The following is a 16,599-nucleotide window of genomic DNA, read 5'->3' as shown; positions in this document are numbered from 1 at the left end:
ATTTAAAGATCGAAAGATACTGATCTAATTCATGATAAGAAAAAAAGAAACCAAAGATCACAGACTTTAAGTGACTCATTCCTGCAAAGTCCCAAAGAAAGGTCAGTGAAAGATCTGGAATTATCAAGCCATTGATCACCAATAGTATGTGCTTTAGTTTTTACAAGAGCTTTTGATCTTTAATGGTGAAAACTTTAATTAGATAAAAAAAAATCACATATTGCATAATATTTAGCAGTTAGCTCACTATAATAAAAAGGTACCAAGTTCTTTTAAAAAAAGTTTAAAAAATCAACTTACATAAATGAAAAATACAAAATTTTATTTTTAATCTTTTTGAATTATTGATTTATCAAGACAATTGTTATCAGCTATAATAACTAGGTGTTCAAAAACATTTACTGATTTGAAAATATAAAATACTTATTACAGAGTCATACATACAGCCTCATGGTTCACTGACTTACTTTGAACATATTTTAAAATTCTTCACCTTGATTTAAAATTGGCTGTTAAAAATATTACATATGATGGCATTTTATGGCAAATTAGTAGAACTGTATGTTGAAAAGGCATATTCCATTTCCACCCTGACATATTCGTGTATTGATTAGCATTCCCTGGTTCCTATGTGAATGACAGCAAGAGAAAAATCATGGGAACATGGACATCATCTAATCCTAAGGATTTTTTTTTGAGTTACTATATCCACAGGAGTGAAATACATAAACTTAGTAAATTATTCTTTGTGATATCCATTGACCATGCTGAGGAGATAGCCCAGTGGTGGAGAGCTTACCTAGTGTGCTTTAGGCCCCAGGTTCAATCCCCAGAACCACACAAACACACCCAAAATGATCTGTTGAGATTTTGTACAAAGTGTTCTATCTGCACAATGACAGAACTATGAAGAAAGAAATTTAGAAAATATAAGCACCAGTAAAACATTCAAAGGCCTGTGTAGAGGTCTAAAACAGAATTGGGAAAGATATGTGGTTCTAATCTCTATGTGGAAAGGAGGGAGCTCAAGCACCAGAGGGAGTCAAATGGTGACTTCAGCTAATAATTATTCTTTTAGGAATTATTATTTCTTGAATAGTTTTTTTAAAATGATAAAGCATAGTCTTTTCTTTTTTTATTTGCCTTAATATTTCCTTTCTAGCTCTCTGCTCTCCGAGTTTTGATCTGGTTTCACTTTCCTTCAGCCTAAAAGCCTTTCTTTATCATTTTCTGTTCTTAAGTTCTACTGACAACAGATTTTCTCAGCTTTGGATTTTCTGAATTGTGTAGGTGTGCAAAGTGGAGGGACTAAATCAAGCTCTTTAACATATGTATTAAGGATATAATCTTAATTACTTCCTGTCTTCTACTGATTTTGAAATTAGTTTGTTCTTCCTGTTCTGGGGCCTTCAGTTATAACATTAGATTACTTAGGATCTTTCTTTTTGTTTCAACAAAGGTACTCAATGATATAACTTTCTTCTAAGAAAGTTATAGTATACTGTGCCTCATGCTGTCCCAGAGATATTGATGTGTTATATCTCTGTTCTCATTTGCTTTTAGGCACTTTTATTTATGCTCTAATTTCTTCTGTGATTCGTTGCTCATTCCAAAAATATTTAATCTCAAGGTATGAAAAAGATTTCTGTTTTTTAGCTTGTTATTTATTTCTAATTTCAATCCATTATGATCTGATATGATGCAAGGAATTATTTCTTTTTTTATATATTTGCTAAGACTTGCTTTGTATCCTAAAATATAGTCTGTTTTAAAAAAGATTCCATGTGCAACTGAGAAGAAAGTGAATTGAGATGTAGATGGCTGGAATATTATCTATAGATATCTGTTAGTTCTATTTGATTAATTCTTTTTAGTTCTGAAGAGTCTTAACTTATTTTATGTGGATGATCTACCTATCTATTGATGAGAGAGGGTATATTGAAATTACCCAGTATTATTGTTTTAGGGGCTATTTGATTCTGTATTTTGGGTAGAGTTTGTTTTATGTCGGTAAGCGCACTGGCATTAGGATCATAACTATTGATAATCATTATATTCTTGGATGATTCCCTTAATCAGTATGAAATGACCATCTTTTTCTTTTATGGTTAATTTTGACTAGAAATCTACTTTATCAGATATAAGAGTAGCTACTCCTCCTTTCTTTTGGTCTCCATTAACAAGGTATATCTTTTTCTATCCTTTCACCTTCATCCTATAGATGTCTTTGACTATAAGGTGACTCTTTTATAACAATATATATTTGGGTATTGTTTTTGATTCATTCTACCAATCTATATCTTTTGATTGGAGAGTTTAGACCATCTACATTCAGTGTGATTATGGAGTCAATTTTTATTTTCTGCCATTTTGATTTATTTCTAAAGTGTAATTTATACTTGATTGTCCTTTAATTGCCTCTTTTCCAGTGAGATTCACCCATATACTGCCTCTGAAATTTATTTTTAATTTACTTTGTGTGAAAATCTCATAGAGTATGTTTTGTAGTTTTAGCTTAGTGGTCATAAATTAATTTATTTTTAATTTAACATAAAACATTTTTATTTGACTTGAATTCTGAAGAATAGTTTTGTCTAATACAGCAATGTTAGTTGGAACCCATTATCTTTCATGGCTTGGGATTATTCCAAGGCCAACTGGCTTTTAGTGTCTGGGCTAAGAAATCAGTTGAAATCCTAATTGGCTTACCTCAAAATGTAGCTTGCTGTTTTTCTCTAGTGGTTTTACAATTTTATCCTTTTCTATATATTAGGTATTTTAATTATAATGTGTCTGAAGAGGATCAATTTTGATCTTGTTTATTTAGGATTCTGAAAGCATCCAGTATTTGGATTTCCGTATCATTCTTAAGGTTTGGAAAATTTTTGGATATTACTTTGTTAGAAAGTTTGTAGTTTGTATTTAGGTCTTGAAATTCTGCTCATGGTCTCTTAACATCTTTTCTTTGTTGTCTTTGAGACCCGAGAATCTGTGGTCTAGTCTACTGGTGATGCTTTCAACTGATTATTTATTTATTTATTTATTAAATCTTTTATTTCTAAGATTTCTGTTTGGTTCTTTTCAAGAATCTCTTTCTCTTTCTTGGAATGTTCTTTTACTTCCTATATATAGTCTCTCTTAGTTCATTTCTTAGCTCTTCCTTTAATATTTTAATTATCAACTTTCTAAATTCTTTCTCTGGCATTTTCTCCACTGTGGTATCAATGGGGTCAGTTGTGATGTGAACAATTTGGAGTGGCTTATTCACTTGATTTTTTATATCACTAATATCCTTACCCAACTTTGGGGATGATTCTCTCCTTTTCTTTTACATAAGAGACTTTATAGTGAGCTGCTCTTTTCATACCATGTGTCCTGGATTGGGTGATTACCTTGGTGTCAATATTTTCACTCAATTTGTTCAGTCTCTAACACCATATTGAGAGGAGATATTAAATTCCAGTAATTATAGCCCCTTCAGAAAATGCCTTATACTAATAAATCTTTTTTTAAAAACCATACTAACAATGTTCTTTAGCAGCCCACTAATCTATTTTTGCTAGTCAGGTTTTTGAAATAGGGTTTCTTTTTTCTGGGTTTTCAGTTATTGTGCAGTTTTAAAATTCTCAACTCTGAAGCAAAGTGGTCAAAGTTGTTAGGGGAGTCTGTATGCAGAATTTTACTATAGGGTTCTAATGGCTGGAAAGCTCAGGTGTACCTGCCTCTTCTAGGCATGTCAGATCATGTGCTGGGTTAAGAAGATGGGAATGTGTTAGCCTATCCTCCACCCCTTCTAGATTTGGATCACTAGATTTCCTTTGAATTTAACTGTTCTCTGTCCCTAACCCCCATGTCAGACTGGCTCCTAATCCCAGAGTTTGGATTGCCTGTTTTAAGTAAAATCTTTGTTCTTTTCGGTTTTGTAGACTCAATTTTCAGGTGCTGAATTATTGTTCTGATTACTCTTGGGGAACTGCTATGATAGTGTGGCTTCCTTTGAACATCTTATTCCACTCTGCAAAGGGACAGACTACATGGATTAAAAGAATTTTTAAAATATAGTTAATTAAGAGTAAAGAAGTTGGGATATGAAGGCAAAAGGAGGGTTGGAATATTAAAAAAAAAGAAAGAAGAATGTAGAGACAAGGTCATGGGTCATGCATGGAGGCCTAAAAGAGGGAAAAAGTGAAGAAGTAGAACAGAAATCTTTTTTTTTTTTCCTATTAGAGGGAAAGGTGAGAAAGGTAAGAGTAATTAAACAAGCGAACAAGTTGAGTAGAATGACACCAACCCCTGCCCATAGCAAATGATAAAACTAAAAATTAAAAAATAATAGCAGACAGCCCAAATTTAAAAAAAAAAAGTCTCTTTTAGAAAAACAGAAATACTAAAAGGTCAGTAAGAGGGAAAAAATGCTAAAATAGGGAATAAAACAACCTAGAAACATGTGTAGATGTTTATACATGAATTAATCTGCAAGTATAACCCAAATGACTAAAGAAATTAATAATAATAAGGAGAAATTCTTAGTTAAAACTGCATAAAATTTTCCCGGATGTGAAAAGTCGAGCATTTACATCGTATTGCAGACTGTCCTGTCCTTTACTTGTTGAGCTATGAGTTTCCTAGAGACAGGCAGATTGGGTGAAATTAAACCCAACGTTCTTTTGTGATTTTTGCCATGACATTTGCTATAGTATATTGAGGGTATAGCAGATTGAATAGCTTCTATGCTCAACAGTACATGGGGGATGGGACTCGAAGTACCTGCTATTGGAATTTTGTTCCAATGTCTTAGATTGTCGCTCTTCCTGGTTGAAAATAGTACAGAGATCTATTTGTGAAGTTCTAACTGCTGGGGGAAAGTTTGAAACAGAACTTTGGGCCTTTGTTTTGGGTATCTACTCTGGAGCATCTTAATCTCTACACCTTTATGGCTGAATAGATGTTCATCTAAGCTGGGTGTCTGGGTTACTAGCATCCCCCCAGAATTCTATTCCTAGGACAGGGTGGCAGACCACTCTGGGTGGATGGTCATGGCAGGTTTTCCATAGCCCACCCACCACTCAAAGATAAATTTCCAATTCTGCCCGAGAATATTACATGCTCACCTGATCAATCTTCCCCGGTATCTCTCATCTGGTCTTTTGCACCACAAAGCTCAAAAGAACACTCTTCTGTCCCCAGTGTAATCACACCTGTCAGGACAACTTCCCTGAGCCTTTCCCACTGGTTGCTTGAGTGCTGCAGGGCTCAAAGGAAGAGCAGATTATAATCTCCTCTGTACCTCTGTCTTGTCCTCCTGGATCCACTATTCTTCATAACTATTTGGGGGTCCTGATTTTCCAAGTGCACTTTAGGTCACACAGTAAGCACTCACTGGGACACGGTAAAAGGATTTGTTAAGGAATCTTGGGTTCCCATAGGAATGAGATTTGGCATAAACTCCTTGAGTTGGATCTCCACCTCAGCTCTCCACTCAGAAGTTCAGAAACATGGAAAACAGGTTGTGGACTAAATTTATCCACTGTATTTCTGATTCCCTTTGTGTTGCCCTAGCTTCATGGTGACACTGTGATCCCTGCTGGGCTCTAGTGTATTTCCTTATGTCTCCATTCACTGCACTAGTATCTGAGTTTCTATGAAATCTCTTGCCAGACAGATAATGATGTATAATGGTTTTCTTCAGATACCCCCATCTTCATTAAGTCATATTCCTGTTGTTCAAAACCCAAACAGTAGAGCAAGGGAGAAGTACCTCCTTCCCCTCCTCTGTTGCCTTGCAACTGTAAGAAAGCAAATTCTTAAAGTGGAAGGAAGGACATAGAGATGAGTGAAGTTATATTTAATTGGAAGTTCTTTAGTCTAGAAATTTGATTACAAGTATAGATAAACTTGAGGTGTTGCACCTGGATTGGTCGTTGCTTCTAGTCTTTTATGGTGAATGAAGCTCAGATATAAACTTTTTCCTACATTTAAATATTGCCTATCTTCTTCCAGTAGAAAGACCTAGAGCAATAGTGATGAGACCAAGATTGTTGTCATCTTGAAATGTCACTTCTCACTCAAAGCCACCTAGTTTCAGTGGAGACTTCATTGCTTCCAGGTTTCATATACTTGCAAATTGAGCCTGGGAAATCTTTCATGTTAGTTAGCAAGAAAGCTATCAAAGACTAATGGAGTCAATTTAAAATTATTCAACAGCCAAATTTGTGAATCTTTTATTAACCAAAATGAGTCTATTTAAGCATCAATAATTTTAATGATTATGATGGATTAAATAGATTAAACTTATATCCATGGGTACATTATGATATTAAAAAACTGTCCATTTCCAGAGGATTATAGAAATTAATTCATTGTTATGAAAATTGGTTAATAAAGGGGAAAATTGAGCTAGTATTCTGCATTTCCTATTCATTTTACCATGGATAACAAAACAGTAGATGAGAGGAAATGTTTCTTTATAAAAGTATTCTAATAATCAAATAATCAATAAAAGGCTGGGGTTGTGGCTTAAAAGTAGAGACCTCGCTTAGCATGTGTGAGGCCTTGGGTTTGATCCTCAGCACCACATATAAATAAAAATTAAATAAATGTATTTTGTCCACCTACAGCTAAAAAATGAAATTAAAGCATTAGAATATTACTGTTTTGTAACCCCCAATAAATGATTAGACATAGGGATTAAGCTTCAATAGTTACTAAGATCGCTGAGAACAACACTGTGTTTTTCCTATAACTTTGGTTTATCTTACTTATAATTTACCAAACAGAACGATTTAAATTCTAATCCACTTTCTGTACCCAGCCACCAATTATCAGGACAACAGAGGACAGAGGAACATGTTGAGTTGTACCATGAATGTTCAGTCTCCAAGATCCAGCCTATGGGGACAACTATAGTTCATTTCTTCAACAGATGAATTTTAAGAAAAAGAAAGCAATTGAAATAAGAATGAACTAGAATGAACTCTGTAGATTTAATGAAAAAAAAAAAAGCCTGTAAACCACTTTTGTCTTGTCTAATGTCTATTGAGTTCTACCTGAAAGTCTGAACTTTTAAATTTTTTTAGTAAGCCCATCTTCTGCTACATATTTAGTAGTCCAAATCAACATTATATTTTACTAGCTATTTTGAGAGTTAATTGTATAAACAGCATGAGATAAGGGAACTTGAAACAAAGCTACATGCTGGAAAACTAATCATATCTCCCTTTGTACAATTATCCCAATACTGTTCTCAGCCATAGTAATTTGGCTATTTTTCAACCCAGCAACACAATGCAAATACTGGATTACATGTGGTTTTCCCAAATTTCTAATAACCCAAATAATTTAATTAAATTGAGATATCTTCCTGAAATACAATTGTGATTTTAAAAATCAAATTATTGCTAATATCAATGATAGTTTTAGCAATAATATTTGCTAATAATAAATAATAATAAAATCAAACACAAATCAATTTCATTGACTAATGAAGAGGTGAAAAGATCAAGCAAATTTCTAACATTACACTGTGAAATTGTTAAATATGTTTTGTTGGGGAAATTCTTAGGCAGAGAATCAGCAAAGCACATCTTATTTTTGACACTTGCATTATTCAATACAAAAGCATGCTTGTCACAGGCATAGATGCACTTGACACATCATCAGGTTCCAAGACTCAGATTCCTCAGACTCCAAGAGACCTCACTGGAGCCATTTAAAAAATTTGAAAGGAGAAGCAGAACAGGTAGCATCTGCTTAACAGTGGCATATCCTGGTTGAAAAAATGCCCTTATTGGAAAGGGTGGAGCTGACTATCTGCTGTTACAGAGCTAACTCAAAGTGTTACACAAGATGCTTCTTTAGCTCCAAAAGCAGAAGAGGAAATGACCATGAGGGCCCTCAGACTTGTCTCTGCTCATTACCTAAAGCTAAGTAAAATCAAAGGCTTCATTTACCTTCTGTGCCTATCTTTTCAGTCTTATTTCTCGACCCATCTCTTTTATCCTCTTAACTCCAATTACACATTATTCTTGCTGTTCTTACAGTGGGTCATGCTGTTTTCAAAATACCAGCTCTTTATAATGCTAAGAAAAGTACTCAGACTTTGAAATTGGGGAGAAGATGACTGTTCTGCCTGGTGAATCTTTTGGAGTCATTTTTCCTTTTCATAATCTTTGAGGTATATCACAACTCTATAAATTGCCAAACACTGACAGTAATTCACATAAATATTGTATATTCTTCATGAGAATGAGGAACCGAATGTGGAATCCAATAAGGATGTATTTGATTATTGTGTTGTGCATATTGATCAATTTTTTAATCTATTTATAAACTCATTTCAATATTTCTGATGACCAGTATGTGTGTGTATGTGTGTGTTTAGATTCTCTCGAATCACAGTGTACTTCAGTAATGAATTAAATAAAATTTTATAAATATTCATTTTACATTTTCAGGGAGTTATGGGTTTTACCTTTTAAAAATACCCTTAAAATAATTTTCCCCTTCCTTCTAGATGATCCCATCATTGTGTCCATTTTTAAATAGTGATTAATCTTTAATATTCAGCAAAAGCAATGAGTTATCTTTGCAAAGTCATTAACTGGCATAGGTAGGCAAAACTAACAGCCTCACACATTCTATTCCATTGTTCAAGTATGTTTTTGATCATAACAATTGTTAGATTCTGCTATAGTAATTTTATCACCTGTAGTGCTTTGCTTTGTCTTATTCTTATTTTGATTCTAACTTCAGACTAACTGGAACACACAGTGCTTTGCAGCAACACATGAAGATTTTATTACACATTGTAATGCAAATGAAATGTTGAGAGTCACAGATCAAACATAAGATGTGAAGAATTACTATAAAGTTAACACCTTTGTAACTATTATTCATGTCAAAGGAATTGTATTTTGCCAGCCACTCATGTGTCTAACTACAATGAGAAATCCTCAATCTCCCCATAGGTAACTATTATCCTGAATTTCATAACCATCAATTCATTTTATTTGTTTTAGAACCCAGATATACTGCCTTTGATATTATATTTATCCTTCCCCCTATTTAACTTCATATGACTTTTATGTCTCTTTAAATAGGTCCCCCATCATTTTCCTTCTTTCTCTTACAATTTAACTGTTGAAAACTGAGCTATCGTTTTGTCTGTAGTCTGGATCTTGCTGGTTACACTTTCATGGTGCACTAATTTTGATTGATATTTGCAGGTAATAGTATATCAACTATGACAAATATTTCAGGAATTAAAAGTATACTATCTATACTCATTGTAATTGATCATATATACAAACATTTTAATTGTATAATAAATTATTTTCTTCCACATCCAATGACTTGTTCAAAAGTGTATTCAAAACATATATAACAGCCCAAATAATTTTCATTTTCTTTACGTATTGCAATATATATTTTAATTTTTTATGTAGTTGTTACATTCAAAACTTTATTCAACATCTATAAGGAGATATAAAAACTTACCTTTGTAAAATTCATAAAATTAAAGCTGTGGAGAAACTTCAACTCACAGTTGAAAGAGTTCTGAATGAGAAAAATTAATGACTTGCTCACTGTCAGTATATTATTGACAGAGCTGACACTAGAATAAGATTTTCATAGCTCCCTGGCTTTCCTAAACTCTGCTGTGGGGTTAAAGATTTTGGCTGAGAAATGTTGTACTCATGTACTATGTCCTACATTCCTCTCTTTGCTTGTGCTTATGACTTTATTAGACCTTTACAAGGTTCCTTTTCCTCTTCCTGTGGGGCTTTAACATCTCCCTGGTAGAAGATACCAACAGCTTCTCTCTCCTGGCCTCTAATCCTCTGGAAATTCCCCCACCTTCCATGACTGACATCTGATGGAGCTTCTCACCAGGGTCTTCTTTTCAGATACTTAACTGCTGATTTTGCTAGTACACAAAGAATATGTACTTTTAAGTGTGATCAGACATTTTATTTAATTTAAATAGTATTTTGTTTTAGCTCTTTGTGCTTCTATAACAAAACATCAAGCTTCATGGCATGGCTTATAAACTATAAGCATTTGTTTTTCATACTTCTGGAGTTGTTGAAATTCAAGATCAAGGCACGAGCAGACTTGGTGTCTGGTGAAGGCCCACTTCTCAAATGTCTGTCTTTCCCTTATTGTGACTCTTGTGTTACTAAGAGCCAAACTTATCATTTTTTCATTGTTTCCTTTCTTTCTGGCACAACTAGAAGTTCATGTTCATCTATATGTTTTCTGTGCCAGTCCTAGAATCAGTCATATTCCTAAGAGGTCCTAATTCATATCACTCGGAAATAGGTTAATAATTTAAAATAATAGTACAATGGGTATTTTCTGCCATAGTTGTTTTTGCTTCTAGAACATAATATGTAATTTGGAAAAATAGAAAATAAATCTAAACTTTAACTTTCTGACTTTTCCTTCCAATGTTCCAATAAAAATTATTTCCTAGCTGGGTGGGGTGGTGCATACCTGTAATCCCAGTGGCTCAGGAGTTTGAGGTAGGAGGATTGTGAGTTCAAAACCAGCCTCAGCAAAAGTGAGGCGCTAAGCAATTCAGTGAGACCCTGTCTCTAAATAACACAAAATAGGGCTGGGGATGTGGCTCAGTGGTCAAGTGCCCCTGAGTTCAATCCCCAGTAGCCCCCCCCCAAAAAAAAATTATTCCCTAAAATTATATCATTTGATATATCCTACAACATACATAAAATAATTTCAAAGTCACAGCAAAAATATCGCCACCAGCATAAGGTTAGGAATGACATTTAATTTTCTCTGTTATTTTGTCCTTACAATATTAAATATAAAATATTCTTAATTTTTTTCCTACATGTTCTTATATGATTCAATAATATTCAAAATTATATAGAAAAAATCAGGAAATTATTGCTTCTGTTCCTGCCACCATTTCCTTTGTTTCCATATAGATGTATTTTTATTGCTATTTGGTTTATATTCTGAGTATTTATTTTTATGTGTACAAGCACATATGTATATAAAGTTTCCATCTTATATTATAAAATGCAACATACCACCTTACCATTCAAAATATTCTATGTAGAAAATATCCTATAAACATTGTCCTTCATGGTAGCTTTACTTAGCAAATATATAGCATATCTCTGCATACCAGAAAATACAGATGTACATCATTTTATTTTCCACTCTATTCTGTGAACATTTTATAGATAATGATTATTTTAGTTGTTTCCAATTACTTGCTTGTGTGTAGAGGACTATAATGAAATCCCTGTGCTAATGACATTGCATTTTTTGTGCCAATGTATTTTGGGGTAGACATACGTTTGCTAAATTTAATGATAAGTAGTATGCTGTCAATTTTCCTGTCTAATTATAAACCATTTTGTGCTTTTATCAATAATGAAGAAGAGTGTCTGTCGTCTCCCAGCATTACCAACAAATTGTGTTGTCAAACTTTTGGGTTTTTGCCATGCAATAAGTATGAAGTAGAGTCTCATTATTTTGTTTTGTTTTGGTGTTCATTGCTTGATTTTTAAATTATCTTTTAATCATGGAATAATTGTAGGCATACAGAAGATTTACAAACATAAAAAGTGAGTTTATATAAATTCTTCACCTAGGTATCCCTAAAATTAATGTTTTAAATATTCATAATTATTAATGTAAGAAAATTAAAATTGGATAATACTATTAACTGAACTGGAAATTGGATAATACTATTAACTGAACTGTAGGACGTATTTAGATTTCAACATTATTTCAGTTGATATCTAAATACATAATTAATACATTTTTATGTAATCAATGTAGTAGAGATCAATTTCAGCTTTCTTTTCTTGATTTCCAAATTGTCTTAACCTGTTCTGTTGGAGAAACTTCAAGTGACTTTCTTGTGTTACTAAAAGCCAAACTCATCATTTTTTCATTGTTTGCTTTATTTCTGGCACAACTAGAAGTCGTGTCCTAATTGTTTATTTAATTTGTCCATCTCTCATCCCTTATGACTAAGGATGAGTAGTTTCATAAGTTTAAATCCTAGCTGCATTTGTTTCTCTGTAAATTCTTTTTTATAGTTTTCACTCATTTTCTGTTCAGGTTCTTGTCTTTCTCTTTTTGATGTTACTACATATCAAATTTTATAATTTATTACTTTATAAATTTTAGGGATGTTAGTGTTTCTTGTGTGCTCTATGTTTTATTTGTGCCATGATTTGTCTTTTGTTTTTTGTTTATGGTTTTCTGGTTTAAATTTTACTAAAATTCTGTTTTTATTTTAATATAGCCAATTTACTAAATGTTTGAGTTCTTTGCTTTTGCATTTTGAGGCATATTTAGAAAGTCTTTTATATTTCTAGTGTTTTGATGAAATATACCCACGGACTCTGTTAGCACTTTTATAATTTCAGTTTTAGTACTTAAAAATCTTTGGAATATTTTTAACTTACCATCTTTTCAAATGACAGGTCAGGACCTAGTTTTATAATTTTTTAAATATTTATTCATTTGTCTCAACACAATTGATTTTAAAATTCCATCTTGTCCTCACTGAGTTAAAAGTTTTCTAGATATCAAACTTCTCCACATATTTAAGCCTAATTCTAAATATTGTATTGGTTCTAATGGTCTATCAAAAAGGAAGGAATAATTTTAACTTGTGGAGATTATAATGTGATAAATATTTTATGAACTAAATGGTCACTATTTGCTACATGGTTTTTATAGTCATTATTATTTTTCTATATTATTGTGTAAATCAATTGGTCTGGAGTTGTGTTTGGGGGCCAGGTACACTATATCTTTACAGAGATTTCATTAACATCATGTCTAATTTTAAAATTAAAATTAGGTTAGGAATGACATTTAAACTTTTAAAATTAAATTTATTTTAATTTTAAAATTAAAATTACAGCATCTTTGTGTGTATTTCAGGAGTATTTTAGAATTTTCTCTCAGATGCATTATGCATATTTTTGTTATTTTGTTACATTTTCACGGAAGGAAAAATAGAACCTAGGAGATATTTCTTGTAAATCATCTGCAAATGGGCATCTAGCAAATTGTACTACAGTGCTAATATGTAGAATTAAATACATTGTGACTTTTAGTTTCTGCCCCAACAAGTAAAGAACTTGGACATTAGCACTCTCATCTTTGTAAGAAGAAACTGAACCATGATGTCTGAACCCCAGAGAATCAAGGTCACATGGCAAGTTATCACCCAACATCTAGAGAGATAAGTGTACCCAAGAGATGCAGCAACTGAGATCTGCTTACCTGGAATAAAAACGGCAAGAATCACAAACTGGTAGGAAGATGTAAGTTATCATTTTGATGAATTGCTGGAGGTCAAGTGGAGACCGGTGTGAAGATGAGAAGCAGTGTTCCCGGAGGCTGCGGTCTCTGGGGGCCCCACAACTTTGTGGCCTTTCTTCTACGAACCCTACCCCAGATTTATAATAAAGACTCAAAAAAGGTTTTGTCTTGGCTTTGGCCAGGAGAGGGGAAGAGTAACCCTTAGAGAACATCCCAGAGACTTCTCCACTAAAAATGCCTACTTTGCAGGGAATATTGTTTTGCCAGAGCAAAATTCTGAAAAGAACTCCCCTCAGTTTTCTAATCTAGCACATAGGGAAACAGGCATCAAGCTTCATGGAAATAAATTTGCAGCCAGAGAAAGGAATCGGTAAAAAGTTCAAAGTAAAAACCTATAAAAAGCAATGCACCTAGAGAAACTCTGAAGGGCATAGCCCCTGGACAGCCTACAAGAGGATGGAACTTAATCAGAAGCTGATAGACTGTTCCTTACACCTTGCCACCACACTCACAGGATATGGTGATAGAAGTGGATTGTAGATGAAACATCCAGACTCTTTATGAACAGAAAGACTTAAGGAGGACTGAAGTCAAGTGCAGAGACAAAAGCCAGGATGCTAGAAGAACCTGGATTTGAAATCTCATAGTCTCATCACGGGAGAGGTTGGATGTGCGTAATTAACATATCCATGCTTTCATGTTATGAGAATTTAGACAGAAAGAGAGAATATCCAGACTCTTTAAATCTTGATTTTAAAGAAGCATATTTATTATTTTGTTCAAAATACACATATTGATATTTGTTCTTATACACATGATTCACATTTATTATAGATGAGTGAGTAAATCAGAGCAACCCAGTAATGACTAAAAGTTATAGGCATCTCTGCTGGAAATTTTTGCATAATTTTGTTGTAATTTTTAATTTTACAAACAGTTTATACAGAGTCCTGGAGAGTTTTATAATTAAACTCCCTCCAAAAATCCACATGCCCATAATCACTCACACAATTTTTTTTTTTTTTAACGTAGAGGGAACTGCTGTTTTGGTGATGTTTTTGCATTTCCTTTGTGGTCTCGATGGAACACGCTAATATTTATCAGCAATTGCCTACGACTCTAAGTTTCCTTCTGTGATGAGTATCTGATTGTTCTTAGGAAATGTGTAAAAGAAATGACCTTTAAGAAAAGAGTTAAATGAGACTCTTCTTTAGTTATAGTTTTTACTCTGTTCTTTGAAACTGGAAACTGCCATACTCATATTCCTTAAGCAATATTCAAAAACAGTTTTGGACATTTTCTTTTTTAAAAAGGCTACAAAATAGGTAACTAAAATAAGATATGTCTAAGATAGAATAATATTGCCAAAATTGAGAAGGAAACTAGTAATAATCAAAATGCATGTGTGTGTGTGTCTATGTGAGAGAATCTTAAGAAATGCTTCAACTGAAAATATTGCTTATAAGTGGATTGCCAATGAAGACAGGAAATCCTAAAATTGCAAGTGCTTGAATTTGTCTTCAGGATAGAAATGACACTAAGAATTAGATGCATGCACACACACACACACACACACACAAATACACACATACACAGATATACATACATATGTATATATAACAGATACGTGACATTTTTGTATTTTAAACCTTTTTTATAACTTTGTATTTAAATGTTTCATACAAAGTTCATAAAAATGACTTAAATACTAAAATTTGACATTTTCTTTCTAGTTCAGTTCAAAAAATTGAGAGAAATAATATTTCAAGTGACATTAGTATTCAGCTCACTGGAAAGAAGTCAGATTTGGATTTGAGTAAGGAGAGTTCATCAGGCTTTTTCATGATATGGAGAAATTAATTTTTAAGGCTTCTATAGTTCTAAATCTGCCTGAGAATTCAATATTAAAGCTTAATTCTCATTGTGGTGGTATTAAAAGTTGGGCCTTTTAGAAGATGATCAGTTATGAAGGGCCCACCTTCATGAATGCATTAACACCTTATAAAAGGCCAGGGACTAGTTCAGACCCCTTTTTGCCTTTCCAATGCTTCCACCATGTGACAACATCTGGATTGATGGCATCTCTGAGGAATGGACCTTCAGACACAGCATGTGAAGGTGCCTTGACCTTGGAATGCCCAACCTCTGGAACTGTGAGAAATAAATTTAAATTATTTGTAGATTGCCCAATTGTGGCATTGTGCTATAGCAGCACACACACAAAAAAAAGGATTTCCTGTCTTCATTGGCAATCTACTTATAAGCAATATTTTCAGTTGAAGCATTTCTTAAGATCTTCTCACATTGACACACACACACACACACACACACATGCATTTTGATTATTATTAGTTTGCTTCTCAATATTGGCAATATTATTCTATCTTAGACATATCTTATTTTAATTACCTATTTTGTAGCCTTTTTTAAAAAAGAAAATATCCAAAACTATTTTTGAGTATTACTTAAGGAATATGAGTGTGAAACTTTGCAGTTTCCTCTTAACACTTTTTCTTTTTTGCTTGGTTGTCCTGGTACGGAGGATAATATCCTCTTGAAAGAAGACTGAAGAGACACTGCTTGTTTCAAGCACATAAATAATATTTCTGGTTCATCGTCACTCTCTTCTAAGTTTTTCCATTTTAAAATTCATGATTTCCTTTCTAACTTCAGTCTTCCCCCTTCGTGATTTCTCCCTCCCACCCCTAAATGGGAGTCCTAAAATGCCCCAGGATTTCTCACACTTGCCCATGTATCATGTCCTCTCATCAGTTGTTCTATGTACTTCTGTGCAGAATCAGTGTTGTCATGAGAAACACAGAGGCAGGTAGTCCTGAAATGCCCCAAGTGATACTTCCTGTTAAAGTGCTTTTACTCACCACCATCCTCCTGATGCAGATTTCTGCTACAATGTTCTCTCTTCATTACATCATATTTAGCTGGACAAAAAAGTTATACACAGCAATTATGCAAGGAGGGCCTGATCTAATGCATTGTGATTACACTTGAATTTATTCTGTGTGAACTTGTGCATATCTATTCTGTGCATATATATTGACACATTGAATTAGTTTCCTATTACTACTCTAACAAATTATCACAAACCAATTTACTTAAAACAATATGAATGAATTCTTTTATAATTTTGGAGATGGAACTCCAAGATGTGTCTTACCAGCATAAAATCAAAGAAACATGGCCATGTTCCTTTCTGAGGGCTTTGGGAGAGGTTTTATTATTTTTTATGCCTTTTTTAGTTGTTAGAGGCTGTTCACATCCATT

Source organism: Marmota monax, unplaced genomic scaffold (assembly GCF_021218885.2).
Source record: "Marmota monax isolate L192 unplaced genomic scaffold, Marmota_monax_Labrador192_F-V1.1 WCK01_AAM20220418_F8-fsc00202, whole genome shotgun sequence".
NCBI lineage: Eukaryota > Metazoa > Chordata > Mammalia > Rodentia > Sciuridae > Marmota > Marmota monax.
This window is presented reverse-complemented; position numbering follows the sequence as displayed.